Consider the following 21,597-nt stretch of genomic DNA (forward strand, 5'->3'; position numbering starts at 1 on the left):
GTTCTTGTTGCAATTTTGAATCTGCCACCTGACTATTTTAGATTCGAACATAATTTTAGGTTTAAAATTTTTTTAAACATACATAAGTGTTTATACTCGTAGATGTACACAAGGATTCCTTTATCTCGCAAGTCTCATATTAGCCATTCATGATTATACTTTTAGAGGTTCAGGAGCGTATGATCTTATTATGAGCTCAAATAAAAGTTCCAAGTTAATATATTTCCTGATTTATCTTTTACTACGTTTACACGTATAACATCTGAAGAATTGCTTGAATCCAGGCTTAATGACCAATGCCACAAAGTAAAGCATATTCGTAAGACATATTGCGTTTATCTACGTATGTAAAATATCGAATTGTCATTTAGAATAAAATAATTTTTAAGGATTATTGTTTTATACTTTGTTAAAACAAATGAACATTTTTGCATTCAAATATATTTTAATCTACTGCGACATTTTTAACATTTTCTATATGACATTAATCGCGATTTTGTGTTCTTTTTGTGTTAAGTTCTATAAATGTCATAACTTTATTTCAATTGTGTGGCGGCCACCGTGGTGTGGTGGTAGCGTGCTCCGCCTACCACACCGTATGCCCTGGGTTCGCACCCCGGACAAAGCAACATCAAAAATTTTAGAAATAAGGTTTTTAAATTAGAAGAAAGTTTTTCTAAGCGGGGTCGCCCCTCGGCAGTGTTTGACAAGCGCTCCGGGTGTATTTCTGCCATGAAAAGCTCTCAGTGAAAACTTTTCTGCCTTGCAGATGCCGTTCGGAGTCGGCATAAAACATGTAGGTCCCGTCCGGCCAATTTGTAGGGAAAATCAAGAGGAGCACGACGCAAATTGGAAGAGAAGCTCGGCCTTAGATCTCTTCGGAGGTTATCGCGCTTCACATTTATTTTATTTATTTTATTTCAATTGTTCGTCCAACTGTTGCTTCAGCTCAAATGTATAGCGCATATCGTATATACATATATGACACTCATAACATTATGCTTCAACATTTTTGAGAATAAAATAATTCCAAGTCGTGATGTTAGGCGCATACCCACAAAATTAAACCTCAAAATGGGATTGCATTCTCTGGTAAAATTTCTTTGCCAAAAGCATTTTAAACTTGGAATATTTGAGCTAATTAAAAAAATAAATCGGATCAAGTACTCATTCAGTTCTCACAAAAGAATTCTTTTGATCCCCTCAGCTGGCTCATAGTTTAAATATGACAAGGATAAGAAAATCCATTCCATCGCTTTTGCATAATGGTTTGGTCCGAGAGCATCCTTAGTAAAATCATAAATTATTCCCACTGTCCAAAATAGTGACCAAAAAGAGTTTTCTGGGATAAAGCTAAGGAGTTATGATGTTCCACTAAAATATCCCTCATGAAATTTTTATATAAAAAATTTCAGGTCACGTTGTTTGTACACGATGGACTCCTAAGCTACTTAACCGATTTCAATCAAATTTGCACACCCTGTGCTGTTTGATCCAACTTGAAAGATAGGATAGCGCTTCTGTGAGTTTCGATCTTTTCGAATAAATTCTATTCTCGGTTCGATTTGCCTGAAATTTGGCATAAAGGTAGCCCGTTGCCTAGATTAGTATTTATGACACTTTTTTCGCGAAATGGAGCAGTGACCAACTGTGGCTGCGACTGGGACTGGAACTGTGACTAGGACTGGAATTGGGAATAAGGGATGGAAAAGAACAAGAAGAATTAGAGAGAACAGAAAAAAGGGAAAGAGAAAGAGATAGATTTAGACTAAGATATAGAGATATGGATAATATTATTATAAACTATTTCTCCACTTTGTTTTCAAATCCTCCCACAAAATTTTGATCACTGTAGGAAAAATTTAAATTTATTCACTTAAAGAATAAACGACCAAACTATCGCTGCGTATGAGCGACAATTTTTAAATTTTCGTTCATCATGATTCTCAAGTGAACTAAAATTTCAACAAAACTAGTAATATTTGTATAAATGTAAGAAATTACCTTACGTAGCACTCGTAACAACGGTAGTACTCGTAACAACGGTAGCACTCGTAACAACGGTTATTAAAACAACAGAAATAACAAAATTATATTTATTATTTTGAAAAAATTTAGTACATAAATTTCTTGATTTCCACATTTCCCATACAGTAAAGTTGCTGAAGTGCAAAGTCAATTTTTAGAGAGGAACATCCCGAATGATTTCAAACAATTTCGGATTTAAAAAATAGCAAACAGTTGCATTTCGAACTATGGTGGCTGCCTATGGGTGTTTAACCGTTTTTGAATATTTGTTGTATAGGTACCAATTATTTTTGACAACGTTGTTACGAGATTGTGAAATATATTTATTTTTTGAGAGTAATGGGTGATGGTAGTGAGAGTGGGAGTGGGAGTGGGAATAGGGGGGAAGAAGTGGGAGATAGATAAATCTACATTTGAAAAGTGAGCCTCGCTTCAACTCTTCACTTCATTTCTCTTTCTTTTATTCGTCTATCCCTTAACCAATTTTCGGTTACAACGAAGTATGCCGGGTACGCTAGAATAGTTAGCAAGGAAGAAGAAGAAGTACAAGGGAGAATCCTCAATCACAAAAATACCAACAATACTTAATAGGACATATCTCCAAATCCAAAGGAATGGAACCAGTGGAACCAGATTCAAATTAACCGGTTTTTGCCTTGTAATTTATATAGCATTACTATTATTTCTTTAAAACAAGCTTGTTTACTCGAAACTGGCTATTTACGCAATTCAATTCGCCTTTCAAATGAGATTTCTGTTCGCAACAATGACTTTTCGTAACTTTTGCAGCAACCCTCAGCTCAGTTCATTAGGGCGTTTCTGACAAAGTTAATTACGCACCCAAAGTAGCAAAGCAGCAGAAATAAGCATTAAGTACTTAATGATGAGGGGCGCAAATGAATTCAACTTAAGAAAATAAGGAAAGTTGGAAAGTTATGGTTGTTGCTTTGCATTTATCAAGTGGAGGAGGCACCTGCAAACTTTGGGTCTAAATGTAAACAATTAACGGCATTAGTTTTACTCATATTATATTCTTACTCATTAGGCAAATATTAAATTGGGTAATGAGTTGTGATACTGCAATTCTTTTTATGTGAGAAACTTGCTGTTCCTACTTTCTTGCATTGCAAAGTCTTCAGAGCGAAAAGTGCTGACGTTGAGGATTAGATAGATTTATGCAACATTCCCTCAGTTTAAAGGCTCAATATCCACTTCAATAATGCAAGTGCCGATTAAGGTGATTAATTTTCGGTGCTCTCGAATCGTTGCTGAATATTATTATACTCACTTTCCACAATCTCCGATGAATTCGCGATATTAATAATATGAGTAACGTTAACAGAAATATACAAAGGATATCAGATTGGGTGGAAAAAAAATGATGCAAAGTCGAGGATTATGTTGAGATGCTCTCGACACAAAGAACAATTTTCTTATCCTTTCAAATGTAGTAGAAATCATTGTTTTGTAATAATTTGGTATTTGAAATTTCTAAATCGGTATGTTTTGAGATATTGAATTGATAAGTCTTGAGAATATCTATATTTACTTCTTATGCCCCTTTGAGCTCTGCTATAGCTTTCAAATAGTTATGTCTGCTAAACAACTTAAAGTATCTTGTTTCACCAAGCCATGGAAACACAGCGGAGATCAGAAAGAAATGAGAGGTAATTATGGAGCTTCTCTAGACCAAAATAATAATATATCAATTTTAAAAAGCGTGGAATAACAGCAAAGTGTAAATTTTAAGGGCGGCATTTATACGGATAGAAGCATATCATTTTCCTTACACTATCCCATTTTAAGCTTTAAATTGAAGGGCAGTCTTTTTCAACATAATTCATTATCTACTGCTAGTGCATTAACAAAGTATTTCTTAATAAGAGTTTGCGCCAGTATCGTAATATTTAGAAAACCCCGTTTGTAGGAGACGCATTTAGGACGACGCTCGGTCTGGCACTTTGTTTTTATCCGCCCAGTTTTATCAAAAACCTATCGAAAGTACACAAATATTTTCGCCGCTATCAACGCAAAGAACAAGTGGACCGCCCTTGTCGCAGCATTCACCCAACCTATAACTGGCCCAATACATGTCTACTAGCAAAATTATTGTTTGTAACAACTTTTTCCAAGTATCTAAACATTTTGTTCACTTTATTACGTTTACCATCACTCAAATTGAATCCGAAATCCCTTTTATTGCCCTTTTAAGCAAACACACCGAAAGCCATCTTTAATTGAATTCATTAGTTCTGATGTTAAACCAAAAATTTATGTGAATGGTGAAAGCGATTATACGAAATAAAAAATTTGAAGGCAGCGTTGCGCACCTTCCAAATTTGCCACAAGGCTCCTGATCCTAAGTTTCAGTCTTGAATCAAGCGCATATTTGTTGTTGAGTATTTACATGCACCAATTTAATGTATAAGATTTGCCGGTGACAGCCGTTTGACCAAGCAATCAAAATGACCATTTCTGATACCCACAGCATACTTGAAAGTTCACATTATATAAATGTCAATCAGCCCTTGGGTACACTTAGCGAAACCTGTTGGCTAAATAAACGCATACATATGTACATATATATAAAAAGATTTAGCATAATATCTCTGCAATAAATGGCGAGTACGTAATTCAGGCGTGCTGAAAGTAAACTGAAATTATCAAAGAGTACCCGTACATATTAAGGAGTAGAAGATATTAAACAACTTCCAGCGAATTTCAATACTTTCCTTAATGCTTTCTACAACATGACTTGGCTAGATTTTGCTATATCCAGATCGATCTCCCAATCTGCTTGGGAGATATGAAAGGAGACAGGATTCTAGAATTCCGGCTATGATCCATAAAACAAGAAATAACTGGAGAGAAGCAAGGGCCTGCGAAATTTCTAAGATCATGCTCAAATCCTACGATAGTACATTTGTGAAGTTGCTCATATCTCTTAAGAGAGAAGAGTTAAGGGTCATGCTTAGCACTGGACACTGCCAAAGAGGCACACTACTTTTGCCATTTTCGTGTTAGTTGTGGATATACAATAATTTGGTAAGATGGCAACTCTAAGGGATACATCTAATTCCAAATATTGGTATAGAAACAATAGGTGAAATACCTTTTGATTGATAGCCGTTTAGGCATATTTCCTTAAAAATTTATTAGGTGGCAATCTTGTATAAACATTCCATGGGGCAACGCATAAGGGAAAGAAACCTTGAATAGTTATATAGTATTATATATAAATGTATGTATTTATATGCAAAATTTTATCCAAATATGTTAAATCGGTTTCCAGGTAGTAATGGATGCAAAAAGGAATATATATGTTAACGTAAGGTGGTAGCCCTAGATTAGGTTAGATTAAGAGGGCGTACGTGGGAAATTCCCATACTTCCACTGGGGGTAATTTTTGTCAATTGTAACTGCAGTAATTGACGGGTGGTAACACATTCGTCTAACCAGATTACTTCCTAGCAATACTCAAGAAATCACTTGCTTCCTCTAATGAACTTCAGCAGGGGCGAAATATCCATCTACCTGACTGTCGAAAAACCATCCACCCAGAAATCTTAGTCGTATTTTTGTGTAGTATTGAGTATCGGCATAGAAAGGATGAATCGATCTTATTCCTTCTCATCCTGAGAGCTACAGCACAGGGAGCTTGTTAATATGCGCCACCGGCGGATCATTGGTGCAATAGCCTAATGACCGTAAGTAATCTCACTGCACATTTGTTTAGCTTGAGAAGGAAACTAGTTCATTTCCTGTCCAAACATAGCCATAAGGAGCTTGAGACATCGCAGTCATCTCGTCTGCAAATTCACAGCCTTTAATATAGCTGTGCCCAGGTACCCAGTATAAGAAACCAATGAGATGACTTACGAACGACAGCAAAGATCGACACCTGACGCTATCCGAACTTACCACATTGAATTGTAATTGCTTTAAGGCGATCCAATAGCTTTACTTCCGTTACCACATTCATATATTTAATGTAATTCAAGTTGTAAAATCAATCTTAGTGGCAACTCCCAGGTGGAAAATTTTAAATCCGATACACTTTCTATTCAAATCAATGCATTTTTTTTTTACTACTCCAATGTGATCCAAATGGAACGTAGTTTAAAGATTTCCTCGTTGATGTTACAGCATAAACATGGACATACACATAAATACAAACATACGGACGGGAAGGGTAACATATGTTTTAATGGAATCGCCAGACATTTAGAACCATTCTGGTTAATCAATCAATTTTCGTAAGACCTTTTTGTTTAACCTACGTGACGCTAACTAATACACATACACACACAAATACTAAAAAACATACTGACAAGAAAAAACCTGTCAACACTGCAAAAGAAGAAAAATAACTTTAGCACTCCCAACTCCTAAATTGGCATACAAGTGCCTGGAAATTACGAAGTAAGTGGCGATATTGAATTTCAGAGTGGCAAGAATGCATATAAATTTATTAATATGCATGATACAATATACTCACACATACAAACATACAAATAATGATATTCGTGTGAAGCTATATTCATGTGCGTGTATGTGTTCATATTTGAATGGATAGGCGTATACGAAAATACTGGAATCCATAAGGTGCGTATTCGACAGACCGGGCCGCCGGCGTTCCATATACTTTGCCACCCGCCTTAAATTGCTCTATTTATTTTTGGCCTTTGGCTATGAGTAACTCTGCCCATCCCTGCGGGACAATTCAATATAAGTTTGAAAAATTATTCCCACAATGGTGATAGACTGGATGTTTAAATGGTATTACAAATTCTTTTGCTTCCATTTGGTGTGCAGGTTGATGCTGAATATTGGTTTCCCAATTGGCACAATTTGTATACTCAGCGTGCTTTGAACACAGGGTATATTAATTTTGATTGGATAACGGTTGGTTGTACAGGTATAAAGGAATCGAGATAGATATAGACTTCCATATATCAAAATCATCAGTATCGAAAAAAAATTTGATTGAGCCATGTCCGTCCGTCCGTCCGTATGTCTGTCCGTTAACACGATAACTTGAGTAAATGTTGAGATATCTTCACCAAATTTGGTACACGAGCTTACCTGGACCCAGAATAGATTGGTATTGAAATTGAGCGAAATCGGATGATAATCACGCCCACTTTATATATATATATAACATTTTGGAAAACACAAAAAACCTGATTATTGAGTAAATAATACACCTAGAATGTTGAAATTTTACGCGTGTACTGATATTGAGACTCTTGATAAAAATTAAAAAAAAAAAATTTTTAAATGGGCGTGGCACCGCCCACTTATGATTAAATCAATTTTACAAATATTATTAATCATAAATCAAAAAACGTTAAACCTATCATAACAAAATTCGGCAGAGAGGTTACCTTTACTATAAGGAATGCTTTGAAGAAAAATTAAGGAAATCGGTCAAGGACCACGCCCACTTTTATATAAAAGAATTTTAAAAGGGTCGTGGACGAATAAAATAACCCATATCTTTGCAAAAAGAGCTTTATAACGATGGGGTTTCATTTCCCAAGTGGATTTATAACAATAAATAGGAAAAACTTCAAATTTAAAAAAATGGGCGTGGCACCAGCCCTTTTATGACTAAGAAATTTTCTGTGTTTCGGGAGCTATAACTCGAAGAAAAACTAACGGATCTTAATAAAATTGGGTCCACACATTTTTCCTATAGCAGGAAATATTTCTAGAAAAACTGGACGAGATCGGTGAAAGACCACACCCACTTTTATATAAAGGATTCTTAAAAGGGTCGTAGACGAAAATAATAAGCTATATCTTAGCGAACAAGAGCTTTGTATCAATAGAATTTTACTTTCTAAATTGAATTATAACATTAAATTGGAAAACACTTAAATTTGAAAAAATGGGTGTCGCACCGCCCCTTTTTTGTCTAAGCAATTTTTCTGAAATGAAATATGCAATTCAAGCTCACGCTGGGTATATAATGTGTTACACCCGAACTTATTTACTTTATTTATTCACAAGAACATGCATTGATTGGACAATACAGGGACGAACGACAAAATAAGAAATATAAGAATTTGTATTGACTGTTTGTATGTTTGTGTGCTCTTTTTTGTGCTTTTGTCACTGCCCTGAGTTCATATCTGCGCTCATAATTCAACCTCGTTCAGTAAATGCCGCCGGCATTACGGACAGAAAAATAATCTTTCTGAAGACCTTTTCTCTTGATTACCCCAAGGCCCATCTGATCTTCTCTCGAGAGAACTTTATATTTCAATATTCAATTTAGTCCGAAGTAGCACTTGCAGGCAAGTGTTATTCTTCGTTCGATTTCTGAGTTATTATTGGCTCACAGATAGACGAAGCCCTTCGCAGTGTCAAATTTACATCCGCCAAGAGTGGCGTGGCTGCCAATACGAGAATGCGCTGATTTTTTCTTTGATGACGTCATTGATAATAATATCCAAAAATAATCCAATGGGGGACTAAACCCGTAACTGAGATTTAAAGCCCTACTTGACAAACAAAATCCAATCTAATCAAGTCTAGTTTTTCATATATTACTGAATGATGGACCTGGTTAGTATTCAATGAGGTGTATTTGGGCCAATTATCTTCAAAAGAATATTTGCCTGAGCGAGCATTAAAAGAAATTTAAAAATGAAACTTGCGATTTTACACAGAAATTGGCTAAGAGCAGAAAACAGAAATCCATAGGCTCTGCTAGGCAGACCAAGTCATTTGAACAAGTTAAAACATTTCGATATAAAAAGCAGTATTTCAATTAGCATCCGCCGGTAGCAGAACAAAATAGGGGACTGCCTCAGTGCGTTGTAAGAATAAAATGGTGAATAGCTTGGCTTCCCTGAAAAAGAAATGTGTGGTGAATTTCGTTGTTTTAAGGATGATTATGTTGAACAAGCTTTCCCTTCATCAATTGCACATGATAAAGATGTTATCAGATACAACTTTGTATTTACATCATAGAAGAGTTTTAAATTTATTTTTTTTGAATCACTTCGTTACTTTAAGTTATTTGGATTAAATTATCTTTCCTTTTGACGCGTAAACTTTATGAGCTATGCGTTTTCATTGTAAATGCCCTTCACCCCTCGCAGCAGTACGTGCGTAGGGTAAGCACGATATGTATGGAACACAAGGTGATACGACATCTTACCGAAATTCAATTGTAGAAGGAAGCTTTTGCTGAATAGTTGTCATTAAAGATTATATGGATGAATGGAATGGAAAATTTTAAACTAAATATTTTGCATAATAATCTCAGGCCGTACCATACACCTTTACTGGGTTCCCGGCTCTAAACGAAAGGAAAAGGCCGACGAGTTGGCAAAGGAGGGTGAAACAATCGCTGAATCGACGGTAAACGTCCCAACCCGTTGCATATGATCCATCAAGCAGAAAAGGCATGGACACAAGCGTGGGGCTGCAAAATTTCTAAGATCATGTGCAAATCCTACGATATTAGACTGATAAATTAGCTTATCTCTCTGAAGAGAGAAGACTTATGGTTCGCGATGTTCATACTAGCTGGACACTACCTTCTGACATCACATTCTTGTAAGTTAGGCCTCGTCAGTGACAGCAGATGTAGAAAGTGCGAGCTACAGGAAGAGATGGATGGAGTTATTCTGTAACATAAGTCCTGGCTCCTGATTGGGGTTCTTCCGTTTGGTCGTCAAACAAATTCTGTAACACTATAGCCACATTCAGTCTTTGTGAGGTCTTATTGACGGGCTGTATGTGGGGACAAACAACGAAGTTAATTGCACAAACCCCTATTTCTGAGGAAAAAGTTGTAATTTCATTAAATTTCAATCATAATAAATTTTGAAGTTACAATCTTTTTGGTGAGATATCAGCCTCGTTTACCCTAAATTGCGAGCACATACATAGTACATAACAGTCCCAAATTCCACACATTTCAAACTATCTTGTAGTACTTTGTCCAGCAGCCACTCCTAAATAATAAAATCAGCGTTGTGTATATGAGTGTGTGTGTGCTGCTTGAACGCTTAGCAAATGTAGCGTAAACAACTTGGAAACATTTCAATTTACGTGCATCCTCGAGTTATTTCGTACTACGTTGTAAAATGTTACGTATACGCCCTGGCACACAAATGCTGCACGAAGCCTTGCGACTCCAACAGTGAGATTATTTTGTTAACACAGTTTCTCTAAACTAAAAATTTAAGAAGAACAAGATAAATATAACAGCAGATATAAGATACGATGGTCAAAAATTATAAAAAAGCGTGCAACTATTTTTGCTGGACTCCGCCTTCGTCCAAGCATCGATGCAATAACATGGTGACCAGTGATGACGCTCGTAAGTATTCTCACTGCAGATTTGTTCAGCTTGAAAAGGAAGCTCGATTTGCCTTTCGAAATATAGTCATAAGATCTTTCAAACTTCGCAACCATCCCGGTTAGTCCACAGCAAGTTCGTCGCCGTAATAGTGTATTCCTCGTTGGGTGATAACCCAGTGACGGCTGTACAAAGCCATCTCGTTAACAAATTCATTTACATGTTTTGGTAGAATTTCGAACCAATACATTTTGAAGTGAAATGTGTGTTAAAGTTCCTTTATGAATAGTACGAATAAAATCATATTTCCGAGGTAGCTGCAGACGAAACCCTTGTATTAAGAACGTGAAAAGGCAGGGAGAATAAGATGGGCAATTCACGCCTTTAAAATATTGGTCGGCAGTAAAAATTGTGTAGAAATACTTAGCCTTTTCAGTATTTGCCCAACACCAAAATGATAACGAAGGTTCAGCTGTTTGGTGCGACGCTATTGGACTTTATTCATGCAGAAAAAAACTCTTGCAAGCATACAAATATTCTTACATATATTGGAAAGCAAACAGTATGACCTAAACGACATTGTAGGTAGCGAATATTACGATAAATGTGCAAGAGAATGATAATAGTTACGTTAGCTTTATGCATATTGTATACATATTGTACATACATAGGTGACCTCAAACTGGTAAGTAAATATGAGGATCTTAAGAGTCATTTTCACGCTCCACAAAAATTTTCTATGAGAGCACCCTTGGTGCAGGAGCTCTCCTTAAACGAAGTCAAAAAAGCCTGTGTGGAACTTTACATACACATACACACCAATTTCGTGTTTCAATAGAAAATTTATTTTAGCCCTTTTTTCACTTATTCTAAAATTACTCAGGCAAATCATTGCAAACCTTCATTGATTATAATGATGAAATTTTATCAAAAGAAGCAAAACCATTTCGAGGTTTTACTAAATATTTCTGAGCCATTCATTCTTATTTGGAGTTTCCGTTACACGATGTTATAAATCAATGATTAAAATATGTAAATTCAGTATAGATAATATTCACTAGACTGAGTATCGCCCCTATATTTTAAGCTTAAGTTGAGATAGTCTCGGAAACATGATGAAAGGAGATTCAGGTGTTCTCACCCCGTTGACGTTTTCTCTTATTATGACAAGTTTGGCATGCATATTTTAGAGGGTTGTCTATCATACATAGCTGCCTTTGAATTCTACTACGATCGGAGTAGATTTTACTATACGTTTAGAGATATAATATCTATATAAGCCGCTACAATAATTTTTCAGACAAAAATATTTACGTAACTTTGTATTCCCCAAAAGAATACAGAAAACTAATTTTTGAGGAAATTTGTTAAATAGAACAGTCAAAATTTGGTACTTTTGTAATGCAAGTAAATACTGGTAATTAGAGCTGCTTAAAAAGTGAGGTTATGTTGTTGACATCACCCTTACTATTGCATTATGTTCGGAACAAAATTTTTTGATTATACAATGGAAATAGATTATTTGGTGTCTGATATCGAGGTTGTTTTCACGGTTTTGCCGGCTAACGAGCTAAGCTCTATAAAGTATGCTTTCCCTCTGGCTGCAGGGCTCGAAACGACATTAGAAGAAATTCCAGAACCTTTTAAAACAAAAAAAAAAAACAATAGTATATGAATTATAAAAGAAGAATTTAATCAAATTAGATTAAAAGATAAAATTTTGGCTGTGTTTCAAATCGTAAACCAAAGTTTCAAATTAAATAACGGACGTTTGCAACTTTTCATTTTGGAAGGGGACCCCATCCAGTCTAATATTCATGCAAAAGCTATTTTGGTTTTCATCAAAGTACTTTTGTGGGCTTGTAGCATTTCATTATATTTTAAGACTTAGCATAGTCAGTGTACTTTAATTCACACACACATAGATACACACTGACACTTGAACTGCCTATTTAACACGGTTTTGTTTTACTTAACTTCACTTACCTCTCACTCATGCCATCGTTAACCGCGACCCCATTTCTTTTTGTTTATTTTTGCGATTTATGTGTTGCCATTAATTTATTAATGTTTTTGTTTTTGTTTAAAGCTTCATATCCGAATTGTCTGCAAATTTTACGGTGATTGTGTGCGATTGTGGAGTGATTTGGAAACTCAGCTGTTAATGACATCAAGTGAGTCGAGCTGTAACTTACTTCAAAAATACTGAACCATTAGCATGTATGTATATTAGGGTGGGTCAAATTTATTGTTGAAAAGGCACATCCAGTTTCTGAATCTATGGGTAATACTGAGTAATATTGTCCATGGGACCATAGGTCTGAAATGAATTTCGAGCCTCCCTAATTTGTTAGAAAATTTTATATCCCAATCCGAATAGCGGCTCTCGCAAAAAACACATGAAAATAAATGTCAAATTCGGATTCGGATTGGGATATAAAATTGTCTAACAAAATTAGGGAGGCTTGAAATTCATTTCAGACCTATGGTCCCATGGACAATATTACTTAGTATGACCCAAAGATTCAGAAACTGGATGTGCACCTGCAGTTTTTTTCCCCCATTTTTCCCCATACAATTTGACCAGCCCTAATGTATATGTATATGTACATAGATATGTATGTATCTGCTGTACGTATTTGCTCAACTAATTTCATACAAAACGAATTTATTTAAGTGCAGTGTATTTTATTATTTACATTGTAATCCATTGTATTATTAAATAATAGAAGAAATTATTAAATAATAGAAGAAGGAAGAACTAAATGAAAATTTGGTTTGCATTTTGACTAAAATTTTTAAATAAATATTTTTTTGGCAATTTCAATTTCATGTTGTACGAATTCGCAATTTGAATTTGGGAATCAAGTCTAGAATCGTCAACAAAATTGAAACGAGTATTGAATCACTGAGAAACTTATGACCTGATGCAAAGTTTATTGGGATATATTTATTAGAGTGGTGCTTTCTAATCAAATAAGCGAGGTCCAAACCAAGGTCAAGAATATCACATATAAATTTTAGTCTCGACTGGAATGGGTTGAGGCGTGCTGCACTGGTGTTTAAGTTCAGATTACGCTATGAGTATTGAATGCAATTAAAATAGATATAAATTTTATTGAACCATTGTTCTACGCCGGTTAAACAGTTAGAATCAAGTTCAAAACTTAAGACTAATATTTTTGTCATTCGTATTACCGTTTGAAGGGGTAAGGCCGGAAAAATTCAGTAATTTGTTTTGTAAGGACCACCCTAATATTAATATATATATATGTGTGTGTATTTAGCCTCGGCAGAAAATAATGTAATGACTTCTTTTTTACTTTGCATTTTAATTTAAAGCTATCTTCTGAAGTTCGGTGCAAAAATATTAATGCTGGGAGGTTGATATATCGCTTCCCCGGTTCAGTAATGACGCAATTGTAAAATATTAAGTTTTGGTGAAGCAAGTTTCAATATTTGCATCAACTAGAAAAATGTGCGAATACAATAACGACGCAAGTGGTCTAGCGCGGAAACTATTTGTAATACAATGATAAAATTTATACAGAACAAAGATTAGCACTCTTTAAAGCTTTTGTGCGCGTTATCTCGAAACTTTAAAATTGACATTTGCGTCATTATTGAACCGGGGAAGCGATATGTTGAACTAGCCGGTTAATAAAGACCTCACATTGACTCAATGTGTCCATAGTTTATTTGTAACCCATAGTACGTTTATATGTAATCCAAAAGTAAAATAAATTGTTTGGTTCCTGGAATTCTGGTCACTTTTCCTCTTACGTTTCGAGATATGGCAAAACAAGTTATTTAATAATTTGGGAAAAATTTAAACAACGTGACATCAGGACGGACAAGGCGACAGCTGTTTCGATTATACCTTGTAAATCTCTTCAAAACCTTTTCTCCCGGGAGTGGGAGTCGAACCCTCACTCCTACGATTGTTGAAATGGTTACAAACGCATTCAGCTACGTCATGCCTTAGTTGTTGTAAAGTTTTTCCCAATTGCCTTCTTTTTGCATATTTTAATCTTTTACACATTGCATACTTCGTATGCAATTATGTGTTAAAGCTATGCTTGGTACGGCGGTTTTCAAAGAAACTAAGGCATGACGTAGCTGAATGCGTTTGTAACCATTTCAACTATCGTAGGAGTGCGGGTTCGACTCCCACTCCCGGGAGAAAAGGCTTTGAAGAGATTTACAAGGTATAATCGAAACAGCTGTCGCCTTGTCCGTCCTGATGCCACGTTGTTTAAATTTTTCCCAAATTATTAAATAACTTATAAAATTAAAAAAATTGCTTCAAATAAATGTTTTCATACATTTAAAAAAGCAATACGGGCAATCCCCGATTAAATCATACAAACATGGTAAAACATGTTGAAAAAAAAAAAAAAATCATCGCAACATCGCGGGTTCGAAACCCGCTTCCGGGAGAAAAGGCTTTGAAGATATTTACATCTATCACCTTTTCCGTCCTGATGTCGCGTTGTTTCAACCATTTCAAAATATCAAAAAAAGGAAACACCGTCTGTTTAAATAGTCTGCCCCATCTGCACAAAGATAATAAGTAAAAACTTTCTTTGGATTATAAAGCTTATTTTTATTTATAAATTCTGTATTGCCGATTCTTCAAGCAGTCCAAATATGAATGGTCTAGATCGAGTAGACCGAGCCGCGCCGTAAGTTCTGCTTTCTTCAAACTGTAAGAAGAAGCGGAAAAGATGGATTTGATGGTAAATGAGGACAAAACGAAGTACTTGTCGTGAACAAGCAATTTAGCGTAAAGTCCTTTCTCGGCCAACAAAAATCATGCCCTACCAGACCATGACAACATCAGATGAGGCAGCTATGGGAGTGTTCGAGGGAAAAATTCTTCGAAAGATTTGTGGACCTATGTGCATCGGCGATGGCGAGTATCGAAAAGATTTAATGATGAGCTGTGCGAGCTTTATACAGACAAAAAAATAGACCAACGAATTAAATATACAACGGCTATGCTCGTAAGGTCAGGTTATGCAATTGATAGATGAAGCTCCGGCTATGATCCCGAAATAGTTCACAACCAATCTAAAATATAGCTCGAAGTGGTTACCAATTGATACCGTAGTGGTCCTGAAAGAATGTTAAAGTAATAACAAAATCATACTGAAGTACTCTTGAGAGGCTTTAAAAAAAAAATCTGAAAAAAATTATAAGAACAATTATGAAATAATTTCAAAATGATCAAAAAACAATATCGAAATGTTACTTAAATAGTCCCGAAAGGAAGAGTGCTAGTGCTTACTTTTCAGAAATTTCATACACGCCAATCCACATGATCCCTTTACACAGAGCCCAGCGGTTTATTTGGCACATATATTACCTCGAAAGGCATGGCAGTCGGGAGAGGTGACTAAAATTTACAAACCCGATGGTTCAGCGGAAAAAACTCCTTCTCCAGCTAGTCGGAGACACAATCCGGCAAATGACTGTGCATATCTACAGCACTCTCGAAGCCCTTGGGGAATTTTTTTAAGTTTAAACCAACAACAACAATCCCCATATTACCGGCCTAGGTCAATGTGCACAGAGTTTTAACTTTTAAAAATAATTTGAAATTAACCAAATTAATAATTTGAAAAAAAAAACCAAACGATTAGTCCGGAAGAAACTTTGTGTCAAATTCTACGTAATCCTGTTCAGACATACTGTCGTGATTGAGTCACAAAAAAGATTAAAAAGTTATTGTTCCCAGGTGGCCGTCTTTTTTCCAAACCAAAAATGTCGTCCCTTTGGAAAATGTTATTGAACTCCAAATTTAGTAAGTTACAAATTTCTCTGCTCAGGCTAAATTTTCTACATGATGACATGCATAGCGCAATGATACAAGGTGGCAGCATGGTGACATACCTACAAACATAAATAAAAATTCCATGTACTTTGTTTTTGTAAATTCGATGGACAAAATCGTACTGCACCGGAAGTTGACGTATCAAATCAAATAAAAAAGTTTATAATCAGCTGTTCCATGCTGCCACCTTGTATCGTTGCGCCATGATAAATGTGTGAAAAATTTCCAACAGAGAACAACACAATTTTTTTTTATTTACAATTCATAAAAAAGAAACAAAAGTTCAAGTAAAATCCCATGATGAAATGAATACTCAGGTGTTCTCATCCCGTTGACGTTTTCCCTTATCCTGACAAGTTCGGTATGCATAATTTAGAGGGTTGTCTATCATACAGAACTGTCATTGAGTTCTACTACGATCATAGTGATTTTACTATATGTTTAGAAATGTTATAACTATATAAGCCGTTACTAGAATTGTTTAGCCAAAAAGATTAACGTAACTTTGTATTCCCTAATAGAATATAGACAAAATTTTGCAGAAAACTAATTTATTTAAACAATTTGTACGAAAAATTAAGCAATCCAAATTTATTACTTTTGAAATACACGTAAATACTGGCACTTAGAGCTGCCGAAAAAGTGAAGGCTATGTTGTTGACATCACCTTTATTATTACATCATGGTAAAATCTCATCTAAAAGACACAACTTTGATCAAATATTTTTTAACAGCAACAACTTAAAAACTGAAATTAACCTCTCAAAATAATTAAATTTTTTAATTGTTTGAACACCTCAGGTTGGGAGGAGAACTTTTATTAAATACTTTGTTAAGCAAATAATTAAACTTTCATCTGCTAAACTGACTACACAATTTTTTTAGCTGCCATATTTTAACCAAATTCCGTCCAAGTTTTAACATTTCCAATAAAGTTACAAGCCATTAGTAATTAAAAGCTCCCGGTGATAAGAGGAAGTGAAAGTTTTCAAATCATAATAAAACTTTAGACTATATTGGCCAAACAAGTGTTTAATAAGGAGAAAATTTCAGCTCAAGCAATAAAATGCGATGATGTAGCTTTTTTTTTGATGATGTAGCTGAGAGTGTGTGTGTGTGTGTGTGTGTACATACATAGTTTATAAACAAACATGTGTACTTATTTGGTGCATGGGATTGAATTTATTTTAAGTAAATTTGATTTAGAGCAAAACTCTTTGGCGCATAGTCATAGTCAAAATAAAATAGATTTTAAATTTAGTTGCAGCTTTTTGACGTAATTTTCTATGAGCTATCTGTCAAACACGCTGCAACTAAACTTAAAATTTTATTTTGACTATGACCATTGTTTTTACAAATGTATTACTTGCACTCGGCTACGGTAACTTTGACAAGTTTCTGAATTTCCACTTCTTTACGAGCCAGCTTTTCACGAAACTTTATCCATAGTAGGCATCTCCGTTTTTATTTTTGTATTTTTCTCACGCAAAAATAGAAATCTTTTTATGAGATTTGTATCGACTACGACGCCACGCATCACTCATCATAACATATCGCAGCAGAGAATGTGAATATTTTTTATATTTGTGACCCAGCCTATGAAAAGGTGGTTTATGACTCGAAAAAGAAATTGCGAGAAACAGCTGTTAAAGATAAACAATGCATTTCTTCAGTTTCTTTGTAGTAGTAATTTTTTTTGAGTCATAAGTCACCTTTTCATAGGCCGGGTCACATATATAATTATTTCTTATGTAAGTATAGGCGAAGTACGAGATGTGGCACCGTAGTAACCCACATTTCCCTCCCGTAAGCAAACTTCAGCGTAACGGATTTGACGCCGTTTTATTAATTTGCTACGTGGCTGGAATACCAATGCTGTTATATTTCGCAAATTTTCCAACAACCTTTAAATTGTACAAAAAAGACAACTGAAATTGGATTATAACTCTGAAAAAGTTTGATGAAAAATATGACTGGTTTGGTTAAAATAAGATTTAGCTAATAATATATTTTATTAGAAATTTATATGTAATGTACATACATATGTATGTATTTCCATGCATCATTAATCCGATCCGGATATGTAGATTTAAAATTATGACGAACAGGCAGGGGGCAATCTATGCAAATTTTCAGAATGGCTGCGCACTTCCTAGAGAGAAAAAGGATGAATGCACAGTTAGAAATTCGACCTTAAATTTTAAACATCCATCAGTTTAAACACTTTTCCAAATTTTTTGATCTAAATTTGAAACCTCTCAATTTATCGTTGTTTTTTTTTTTTTAAATTTTGTTTGGTTTAAATTTTAAACTTATTTGAACAATAAGTCTAACATCTCAGATTCATTCAAATCAAAACCAAAAAAGTTTCAAAATAGAAACTTGTCGAATCTTCTGGGCTTGAAAAAACCCCCAAAAAATTAAACTTGTTGCTGAATATAAAAAATATAAAAAATTTCATTGGGAAAAATTCCCGCAAGTCATAGATTCTTTTTCACAATATTTTGTTATACATACATACATATGTATGTATGTAGAGTTGTGATAGCTCAGTGAGTGGTGCGCTATTGTAATATGAAACATGTCCAATCGAAACCTTGGCGCAGTCCAGTAGACTTCTCTTGTTTAAACGTGAAACCAATTTCACGCAGACTGGTATAATCTACATTTAAAACCAAATTTGGTTGGGTCATATGTGTAGTACAAAAAAGTCTCAGATATATACTCAATATTTTAACCGTGTCGGAATGCAAAAAATGTATTGACCTCATGCATTCCAGGATGTTTTTTCTCCTATTGCATCCATTTATTAAAGCCTGATAAATGCAAAACGGAATGTTTATCGGAGAAGTTGTTTCGCTCGCTACGGGATCATATCGCTGCTCTTGGGATACATGCAATCATAGCTTCGAATTCGCATCTGCTGGAAGTTTTTGCAGACGTCCAATTTTGTTTATGAGATAATGAGTAAATTATTTTAAAAACTGAAAAAATAATCAAATTATTTATGTACAAATACAAGGCGTGATAGCCTCCGAAGATATTTCAGGCCGAGGTTCTCTTCCAATTTGCTTCTTGTCCTTTTAATTTTTCCTTTAAATTAGCGGGACGTGTCCTATATGTTTTACGCCGATTCCGAACGGCATCTACAAGGCAGAGTTTCACTGAGAAGCTTTTCATGGAAGAAATACACACCGTGTGTTTGCCATATAACTGCCGAGGGGCGAACCCGCTTAGAAAAACTTGTTTCTAACTGAAAAAGCTTTTTTCTAAATTTGTGATGTTGCTTTGCCTGGAAATTGAACCCACGATATTCGGCGTGGTAGGCGGAGCACTTTACCACAACACCACGGCGGTCGCCATAAATAACTCATCGGGTTAGATCAATATTATAATTGGTAATTACTGATTCATATTAATTGGCGTTATTCATTTGGAAAGTGAAATTAATTATTTTCCATGTGTTTTTTTTTTTTTTATGTCAAGCTGAGCTCCAGGACAATCGAATATGCCCTTAAGCACAAATGTAGTGGTGGCTAATTTTATGCATTATATATTACTTACCATACATACATAATACATGTTTTTATGTATTTGTATATATTAACGTGGTCATAAATACTGCCGTCCATAGCAAAAAGAAAATTAAATAAATAAATGCTTATTAAAACCTCAGTGCGGCCACCGTGGTGTGATGGTAGCGTACTCCGCCTACCACACCATATGCCCTGGGCTCACACCCCGGGCAAAGCAACATCAAAAATTTTAGAAATAAAGTTTTTCAATTAGAAGAAAATTTTTCAAGCGGGGTCGCCCCTCGGCAGTGTTTGGCAAGCGCTCCGGGTGTATTTCTGCCATGAAAAGCTCTCAGTGAAAACTCATCTGCCTTGCAGATGCCGTTCGGAGTCGGCATAAAACATGTAGATCCCGTCCGGCCAATTTGTAAGGAAAATCAAGAGGAGCACGACGTAAATTGGAAGAGATGATCGGCCTTAGATCTCTTCGGAGGTTATCGCGCCTTACATTAGTTTTTATTTTTTATGAAAGATAAAACAAGGTTTTAAAATAGGAATTTATTTGAAAACAAGTAAAGGTGTCTAAGTTCGGGTGTAACCGACCATTATGTACTCAGCGTGAGCTTCAATTGCACATTTCGTTTCGGATAAATTACTTTTCTACATAACACGTGGCACCGCCCGTTTAAAAAAAATGTCTCCCCATTTCCTCTTAAAATAAAACTTGATAAGTGAAATATCATTGATTCAAAACTATTTTTTGCTAAGTTATAGCTTATTATTCTAGTCGACGGCCCTTTTAAACTTGTTTTATATCTAAGTTGCCGTGGTCTTTTATCGATCCCTTACATTTTTACTGTTATAGGGAAAATTTGTGTACCCAATTTTACTACGACCCGTTAATTTTTCTTCGAGTTATAGCTCCCAAAACATAGAAAATTGCTTAGTCATAAAAGGGGCGCTGCCACACCCATTTTCAAAACTTTTAGTTTTCCAATTTAATGTTATAATTCAATTTAAAAAGTAAAATTCTATTTATACAAAGCTCTTGTCCGCTAAGATATAGCTTATTATTTTCGTCTACGACCCTTTTCAATTTCAATTTATTTAAAAAAAAAAAAAAAGTGGTTGTAACTGTAAGACAGAGTCTTTTATAGCACATCAGCGATTATACATTGCAAAATAATTAACAATTAAGCCTAAATTCTTATAAGACAATACTAACAATAATTATAAATTTAACGAATAGAAAGTTTTGTTGGTAAAAGAAAGAAAGGTGGAAATACAAGGAAGAGTATGAAGTTTTATCACAATCACATTAAGCTCACTGAACTGAAGTAGTCATGCATCATTTTTTTGTAGTTGTTCCTACACAATACACCCTTAATAGAATTTGGGATGGAATTCCAGAGCCTTACAGCATGTATAAAGAATAGCCTCGAAGAGCACAAATATAAATATCTGGGAATGATCAGTTTGCGGTGTCTACCAGACTTGGAAAATTTAAGTTTATCAAAAACATACTTTCGTGTTTGAAATTCAATGAATTTGTACATGTATATACAATTTTGCGCTGCTATATACTCAAAAATACTGCATCCGAGAACTTTGCGCTTCCATGGCGATATATGATCATATTTTTGTAGGCCGTAAACATAACGCGTGACGTTGTTAAAAGTAACATCAATTTTATGGGACGAAGTAGAGTCAGGATGACTGTAAACGAGCTCTGAGTACGTTATGTGTGGAAGGATCAAAAAAATCTTTTCTCTAACCGATCTCGCCCATTTTTTGTAGAAATATTTCCTGCTATAGGGAAAATCTGTGTACCCAACTTTATTAGGATCCGATAATTTTTCTTCGAGTATTGGCTCCCGATACATAGAAAATTGCTTGGT

The 21,597-nt window shown here is 35.1% G+C and overlaps 1 protein-coding gene across 6 annotated transcripts in view; it reads left to right on the forward strand.

Moving 5' to 3' along the window:
• Positions 1-21,597, forward strand: part of Epac (Exchange protein directly activated by cAMP) — a 219,285-nt gene that overhangs the window by 13,679 nt on the left and 184,009 nt on the right. The window contains exon 3 of one of the 6 annotated variants that reach the window (XM_067776973.1): positions 12,438-12,522. The exons of the other annotated variants lie outside the window; for them this stretch is intronic. The gene's annotated coding sequence lies outside the window, so the exon portion shown is untranslated. The remainder of the gene's footprint in view (positions 1-12,437; positions 12,523-21,597) is intronic. 6 annotated transcript variants of the gene reach the window in all.

This window comes from Eurosta solidaginis, chromosome 3 (assembly GCF_040869045.1).
Source record: "Eurosta solidaginis isolate ZX-2024a chromosome 3, ASM4086904v1, whole genome shotgun sequence".
Taxonomy (NCBI): domain Eukaryota; kingdom Metazoa; phylum Arthropoda; class Insecta; order Diptera; family Tephritidae; genus Eurosta; species Eurosta solidaginis.